Here is an 8762-nt window from a genome sequence, read left to right on the forward strand (position 1 = left end):
GAGAGGTACATCACAGTGTGCTGACACCATGCTGGTAGAAATGGGCCTGGTCCCATCCCGTCGTGATGAGATGAGAGGAAGAAAGCCCAGCAGTGACACCTCCGTCCTCCTCCTTGCCCCAGAATGAAGCAGCTGGTATGGATGCTGGCATTAAAAGCACGGGGGAAAAAGAATCATCAAAAAGCCAAGGAAATCAGAGGTTTTCATCCCAGCTCAGCCACTCAGCTGCTTTGGGCCCCATCTGTAAAATGGGAATATTCCTGCTCTGCCCCAGCCTGTGCTGGCAGCTGAGTGACCCTGCATCACCAGGGCCCCAAGGTGCGACGTGTCTTGGAAAAGTCCCGGCAATTGTCTACGTGTGATACCTTTGTAAATGTTACGGCACTCGCCTGCCAGGAAATGCTAGAGATAAAAGCTGGATTGATATCTATCTATCTATCTATCTATCTATCTATCTATCTATATCTCCATTGAATATATCCATTTAATTTCTCACTCTGTGTCCTAAAATAGCTTAGGATTCGAGAGGCTCAGGAGCTGAGATGACAACCAGAAGATAGAGGTTTGTTCTGCAGCAAGAGTATGAAAACCACATAAAATTGAAATTCGTTTTATAACGCTTATTCAGGAGTCCTAAAGCCAGGAATGGGATTTAATGTATAATGCGGAGAGATACAGATGAGCCCCTTTCGGAGTTTCCATGTTTTTGTTATACTGTATATTAGTGATGCTACATGGTAGATTCTGCCCCCCCAAAAAAATTTCCTTCCAAAAGCAGAAGCTTATTTCTGAAGGCTTTACCGTAGTGGTGACACATCCGTATGCAATATAAATGACCTGTTGTTTCAGATGATGATAATGGGAATAAATACCAAATTAAAAAAGAATCAAACCCCGTAGATCAGGAAAAATAACAGAATTTCAAACACCCAGAAAGCTCTTGCTCTAGGAAAGGGCACGTAACCATGGCAACAGGAGCCCTCACTGTCACGATAATAAAAAAATATATTATTCTAGGAGAGCTCTTAAAAGGGAAATATACATTTCACTGAGGTGGATGATGAAATATTGGGCATCAGAGTGAAGAATGAGACAGAGGAGCCTGCAAAGTAATCCTGGCTGTTCTTCAGCCCGTGGCGGGTGGGGAGAGGTGATGTGGGAGCTCGGGGGCTGTGGGGAGAAGCCCTGGGACGGGAGCTGGGGAGCAGGGACAGCGTCCTCCCCTCTGTGGGACAGCCCCGAGACCCTGCAGAGGGGTCGTGCTGAGCCCCCCTGTGCTGCAGAGCCGGCAGGAGGATGGTAAGCAGCCCATGGCCCTATCCAGGACTCTGCAGCCTCCAGTGCAAATGACCCCACTGAGGACATCCATCCCAGTGTGCAACCCCGGAACCATCCAAATCTTGGCAAAAGCTGGAAATTATGGGGCCGTGCAGCTTGCAACAGCAGAGATCATCCCCGTGGCACCACGGCGTGCCCAGCATCCCACCGTGCGGCTGCACAGGGATGTGCTGGCCAGCTGTGAGCTGCAGAAGCACTGCAAAGACTTTGCCCTTTTTTTTGTAAAGAGAAAAGAGCCGTGGAGAACTGGCACCTTGGCTGAGCTTCTCCTGGTTTGGGATTTTGCAAAGAGGCCTGGAGACTGGTCTTGGAGAGTCACTGTTCTATCAGTGGTTAAAAAGGGATGTGTTAAGATTTGCAGAACATTTTAAAGAAAGGTAGGGGTGAGGAAAGTATGCTTTTCCCCATGGGAAGTTATACTGGGCTTAGGTGGTAAGGTAAGGTAGCAGGGGGGCTGCGGGGGTGGCCTCCATGAGCAGAGCCCAGCAGCTGCCCCATGTTGGAGAGAGCCTAGAGGAGGTCTCCAGCTGCTCCAAAAGGGACCCGCTGCTGGCCAAAGTGAGCGATGCTACTGCACCTCTGGCGACCACAGTGAAGAAAGCAAAAAAAAAATGAAAAAAAAAAAAAAAATGCAGTGCAACAGCAAGAGAGAGGAGTGAGGAAATGCAGAGAGACCCAGCCCTGCAGCCCCCAAGGTCAGTGCAGAAGGAGGGCAGGAGGGGCTCCAGGTGCCAGAGCAGAAGGAGAGGCCCCTGGTGGAGCAGGCTGTCCCCCTGCAGCCCATGGGTCCCCCACGGAGCAGATCTCCACGCTGCAGCCCGTGGAGAGGAGCCCACGTGGAGCAGGGGTCTGGGCGGAGCTGCCGCCTGTGGGGGAACTGTGCTGGAGCAGTTTAGGACTGAGGGATGGACCCCGTGGGACAGAGCCGTGTGGGAGCAGTTCTTGAGGAGCTGCTGCCTGTGGGCAGCCCCCACAAGATCAGTCTGGGAAGGACGGCATCCCGTGGATGCCCACAGGGAGCAGGGGCAGAGAAGGACCGAGAAGGAGCAGTGGAGGCGAAGCATCAGGGACTGACCACAGCCCCCATTGCCCACTCCCCTGTGCTGCTCAGAGGGAGGACGTAGAAGAGGGCGGATGGGGGGAAGGCATTTTTAGCTTGCTTTGAGTTCTCACTGCTCTGGTCTGCTACCAACAGGCTATACGTTACGTTAATCTCCCTTTGCTGACTCTGTTTTGCCCCTGATGGTAACTGGTGAGCGATCTCCTTGTCCTTATCTCAACCCCTGAGCTGTTTTTCATTGTACTTTCTCCCCTGTCCTTCTGAGGAGGGGCAGTGTGGTGGCGCTGAGCTACTACTGCACGAAACCAGCACAGAAATGCCTGGGATTTGGGTTGATCAGCTCAGTGGGGGAGTCCCCACATCAGCACCCCCAGGGGCAGCACCCTGCGCCCTCCCCCCAGGCAGAGGCCCCTGTGGGCACCGTGCTGCTCCGGCTGAGCCCCCACATCCCCCCTGGCCCTGGCCCTGGCACTGCCACCCAAGGGACATCAGCTGTGTGTCCTGGTGGCTGTGGGACCAACTGTGGAGGAGCAGATCCCCTGGCAAGGGATGGGACCTGGGGCTGCTCTACAGTATGGGGCTATTGCGTGGCTCTCTCTGGGTTTTGGGGATTTTGCTCGGGGGCACCTTGGGGTCCTGCCTGTGGGGAGCAGTGAGAGGTAAAAACACCCCCCTGGTGCCCTGCTCAAACCCTGCTCATGGGCACAGGCTGCAGCACAGAGAGGGGAAGCTGGCCCAGGAATGAAGGGAAAAAGGGGAAAACTGACCCCAAAATGTACAGGCAGGTTGGAGTGGTCCTCTGCCAGGCTGGTGTGGGAGCTCAGTGATGTCCCCAAGACCCCAGGCTGAGTCCCCTTGTCCGAGGGGCCCAGATGGTAGCGGGATAGGGATGCTCCTGCTTTTGGTCCTCCCCACCCAGGCTGGCTGGACAGGCAGGGCTCTGCTCGGCTTGATGCTGATTGCAGCACAGTGGAGGCACCCAGCTGGCACCAATGCTGGGTGCTTTATGAGCTCGGGGACAAAACAGGAGTTTGTTGGGAGTTCCTGGTGAAACCCAGCAGCCGGGGCTGTGGGGCAGGGGACCTATGGGGACCTCCATGGTGGTTACATCCACAACCACATCCCTGTTGTTGGAAAGCACACTTGGTGTTTGCCACCTGTCCCTGTGGCTGGACAATTTTCTGGTTGCCCATGTCATACACCTCGACCTCTCTGCAGCATCAGGAGAGACAAGCTCTCTGCCTGCAGGGGAGCTGTGCCTGGGAAGAACACGCAGGTTCCTGTGGGTTCAAGCCCCCAGACCTTCACCCCGCTGCCGAGCTGGGGCTTTGCTCTTGGTGCCACCAAGTTGGTCCTTGTGAGTGCATTTCAGCACCCCCATCCCCTACAGGCTGCTTCAGCAGCTTTTCCTTTCCCTCCCAGCCCTGCACTTTTCTCCCTCTTATTTTGACCTCTTGCAGGTGCAGGGGGTTGCAAAAGCGGCCCCGAACAGACAGCTGGGAGCTGGGCACAAGGCAGCAGCATGCTGTGGTGGCTCAGGGCAGGTTGGATCCCCCCAGATGCCACCACTGCTGCAGGGACCTTTGGGGTCTCCGCTGAGACCGGAGCTGCTCCGTGGCTCAGATCTGGACCCCTGGCTCCGGAGAGCTGCGGGGAACGGGACTGAAGAGGAGGAGAGGGCTGGGAAGCACCAAGCGATGCACCGGGAGCTTCGCGCACACCACTGGCAGGAAGCCCCTCGCAGGGGCTATTTTGGGGCTAAGAAGGGACAAGTTCGGCTTCCCTTCAGGCCGTGCTGGGGCTGCAGGAGGGCTCAGGCCCGCGCCGCCGCCGCTTTTCCCCGGGCGCTGCAGGGGGAGCTCGCGCCGTGCCGCAGCGGCTCCTCCTCGCCCGCCGCTCTCCGTCGCCTTTTCGGCACAGGAGGAGGCCTTGGGAGCGAGTCCCGGTTGCTTTCCTCGCACTTGGCTCCCAGACTAACGGAGGAGAAGTTGAGGGCGACGACAGCTCCCTGCTTGCGGTGCACAGCGGCCACAGGGCGCTTCTCGGGGGCTGCGCAGCTGCAGCACGCACAGCGCTCTGCGGGCGGTCAGCAGGAGCAAGCCCCTTCCCCAAAGATGCTCATGCACGGTCTGAAGCAGGAGAAGAGATGCCTTCACCTAGCAGGTGCAGTGTTTTCTCCTGAAATAAGAGCAATCGGCGATCTTTGGGCCCACTCAGTGTGCATCTCTGGTACAAACCTAAACCAACTCCCCTGGTTTTCCAGTTCCTTGCGCTCCTTTCCACCTGCAGCATTTGGCCTTTTGAGCTCCGTTTGCTGGCGCCTATGAAATAGCCCAAGCCATGGGCCAGCCTCTATGGGATGCTTTTCCACCAGGCCCCAGCAAAAGCTTCCCAGGGGACCAGCAGAGGGTGGAGGTGGCAGCAGTGATCGCGGTGACCCAAGGGGTCCAGGAACCGGTCCAGATCTCAGGGTGCTGCTGGGGAATCTCGTGGTTTCTAATAAGGATGGAGACTCTTCTCAACAGATTCTCTTCTAGTGACCCGAGAAGGTTCAACATTAACTAGGATCAACCATGAGTGTAGGGAGAGGGGGACAACCCCCAGGATACTGCGTTTGGGCTGGGGAAGGGGATTACATGCGGCCCCACACACCCCTCTGCAAGCCCTGTGATGGGAGCCATGCTGCAGAGCATGTTGATGTGCTGGGGAAAGGAGCTCCAGTGTGCAAGCCCTCCTCAGGAGGGAGGATTTGCCCAGCTCTAACTCTAGGCTTTGCTCCGGATAGCACAAAGCCAGCACCCAGCTCCTGGCAGGCTCGCGGCATCAGCTCCGATCTCTGGTACAAACCCCACAGACACAGCTGAGCAGGGAGGTTACACGTGTGCAGGCTTATAGGGTTTTTTTCCACTGCTTGCTCTGGGAGGCAAGTGGAAAGAAATTAAGCAATTAGTAGTTACTTATCTGTCAGAGACACTTTTTGGTCTTTTATCTATTCCTCGTAGGTACCATTCTCACATAAATACAAGGACTGTATGTACTTAGGAACATAATGCTGGCTTGGGATGCATTGAAGAGAGATAAAGGACATTGGATAAATTGGAGGTAATTTAGCTTTTATATATACACAAATATAGATGTACGCATCATTACCATTTTATTTATGCGTGTGTGTGTTTACACATACAGATCTTATATTTACATATTTATAGAAATGCTAAATGATATATAGAAATACCATCAGAGACAGCTCCCAGATGAAAGAAACACTATGAGCTAATGAACGTAAAAAAGAAGAAAACAAATATAAAATAGTGATAAACCAGCAGCCCCTCACCCTTTTCTTCTGTTACTGGAAGCAAATTGCATTGCTGAACAAATACATGTTTTATTCCACAGTCTGCTGTAGCAAAGGTGGTCAGAAAGAGCCTTCCTTCTTCAGCTTGCTGGTTTTCCATTTTTTCAAGAAAAAAAAAAAAAAAAAAAAAAAAGCATTGCAGTGAAATTTCACGCCTTTTCTGAGATGATATTTCAGGTTCTTTTGCCATTTTTTTTTCTCCTTGGTGTTTCTAAACTGAATTGAACATGAGCTTTACATACTGGATATTTCCCCGAAAAGCAAGCTCTTCCACCCAGCCTGGACCCCTACCCTAAGTTTTTGGTTTCCTTGGCAAAATAATTGTGCTTACTCAGTGCAAGTGAAACTCCCAGTGTCATTCAGGCACTGTTTTTGTTTTTTGGAGTAGCTTCACTTGAGACAATGTATTTGGACACAAAAATGCCACCAGAAGAGCAGTAGCCCAGCCTTGGCGGGGCTGCTTGTGCCCCGTCTGCAGCAGACGGCTGCCTCTCAGCTCCCTTTGAATTGCTCTCAGTGCATTACTTGGTTTTCAATTTCATCCCCTTTCCTACAACCAACCTCAGCTTTATGTTTCCCTTTTAAGCTGATTGAAATAAAGTATTTGCACAAATGTCATGGGCACTTAGAAAAATCTCTTCTCTGTTTACTCTCCTTTGCTTTCGTACTGTCCACCTCCTGCAGTACCAGCTCTTAAAGCCTTGAGTGCTGTCTGTCTAAATTAATGCATCTTGTAGGCAGGATACTATACTATACAAATTAATTATTTTTTTTTTTTGTATATTGGAAATATGCCTTTATTAAATCTCTGTTCATGTTTCTGATGGTTGAATAGGTGAGCTTCTTTACAAACCATCAGCAAAGAGATAGTGGCTCCTTGAGATCCATTAGGTACATACCTCTGGCTGTGCATTATCTATCCAACAATATCCATATTCTGTACAGAAAATAAGCCCCAAAGATGAAGTTTTGCGTTCTTCCAAACTCCTTTTTAAACATCTGCCATCGTGTGCATCACTTGTGGAGCCCCAGGTGGGCAAATCCATGGGTGGGTTTCCATGCCAGGGGCTGCATGGTCCCTGGCACCCTGTTCCCTGAAGAGATGTGACAGGGCCTGTGCTAGAGCTGACATGCCTTGTATGAAGGCACTTTGTCCCCATAGGCACCCAGCCTTCTTCTCCTTCCTCCCCTCTGCCCATGGATGGTGCCTGCTTCTTGGCATTGGCCCTACATCTCCAATAAAAGCTTCTCTGGTGGTCGCTGAGCCTGATCCTCACCTAGACACTCATCAGAGAGACCACAGGGTGATGCTGAGGGAGGCAGAAGTCACAACACAGCTGCCAGTGGCTGAATGGTACAGTAGAAAAGGCCATGCAGGATGCTCGGTGACATTTTTAGCCACGCTGATACTGGATGGCTGTGCCGGCACTGTGCTTCCTGCAAGCTGGGCACCGAGCGCCATCTGAAACAGAAAAGCAGACTCTGTGCATTGCTGTAATGTCCTTGGCTTACACCCAGCTCATGTCCCAGGCTGAGGCCCTGATCTACATGGCTTCCTCCAGACGTGATGTTCTTAAGCCCCTGCACAAGGAAGAGGTCCATTTCTGGGCTCTGCAGACCACTCTGGTCTCCCAGCGAGACTCCCACTCTGCCTTCCCGGGGCTCCGAGCACAGATGTTTGTTTAACTGGCTTTCGTAGGTTTCTTCCAGTGACGCAAAGAGTGAAATAGCTGTGTACATTAAGTGAAGGCAGTGTAAAAAATCAATTTAACTCCCATTTGAGTTGCACAGAGAAGGGAATAAATTGAGAATTATTTTTGAAATGACAATTCTGATTGTTCCCATTGCCAGCTGGACTAATGCCTTCTGCTGTAGGAACTACGGCCCTGGCCAGAAATACTCGACCCAGCCACATCTTCAGCAGCTTCAAAGGATGCAAGGAGCAGCAGGAATAGTTGAAAGGTGCCTTCATTAATGCCTGGCTTCAGGCTGCCCAAGCCCATGGCTTGCAGGAGTGGCTGTGGATGAGCTGAAGCACCACGGTGGTCTCACGTGGCAGAAGGGAGGAGGCTGATGTTCAGCTGATGCCACATCCCAACCCCCGTGCCAGTGGTCACTCTGGATTAAGAACAGGTCCGATCCATGGAGCAGGTCTGACTGTCACACTTGTCACTGCAACATCCCACTGAAGCAGGACGCACTGAAATGTTCCAGGATGGAAGTTTGGTGGCTGGGAAGTGGCTGTCACTCCTTGCTGGCAGTGGGGAGCTCTTCATGTGAAACTACAAAAGCAACTCCAAAAAGACAGAACTCCTATCAGTTATGCCTTTTTTGATATAATTTTTTTTTTTTTTTTTTGGCTTCAAGAAGTCTTGCTGCTAGAAAGCTAAGTGAGAATACTGTGTTTTCATTTAAATGAAGTGATTCATTTTAACACAAAAAGCAGATTTGATTTATCACTTCCTTTGCAATTTTGTCTCAGAATGTGACGTATGACCTATTTGTAAAGATAACTGGCTCATGGCTTAAATAGATGCTATGACTAGGCTCAGGGGAGCAGTGCTAGCACCTGCCCTGTCTCAGGCCACTGAGAGTGACAAGGAAGCCACTGTCCCTGTGGGTCCCATGGAGGAGCTGCTCACCAGGGAGCCACGCCAGCAAAGGGTGATGGTGGAGGGGGTTTCTTAGGGTGTTCCTGGGGCAGGGAGTTTGGGACCAAACAAGAGAGCTTGGTGGTTGTCCAGGCGTTACGGGATATTTATGGGATGTTTATGGGAAGGGCCTAAGGAGGGGAAAGGAAAGAATCAAGCTGGATCAGGTAGGAATGAGCATAGGAAGGAGAGAAAAGGGTGGAAGCATGCAAGGTGATCTCAGTAGCCTGTCCACTTGAGTAGGGAAGATGGTCCCCATTGGAAAGGGGACAACAAATGGAGACAAGTGTTGGTGCTGGCCTGGCTTTGCCCATGGGACGGGAGATGTGCAGGTCTGGGAGCTTCCCTGGAGGCTGCT

Source organism: Aythya fuligula, chromosome 16 (genome assembly GCF_009819795.1).
Source record: "Aythya fuligula isolate bAytFul2 chromosome 16, bAytFul2.pri, whole genome shotgun sequence".
In the NCBI taxonomy this organism is placed as follows: Eukaryota; Metazoa; Chordata; class Aves; order Anseriformes; family Anatidae; genus Aythya; species Aythya fuligula.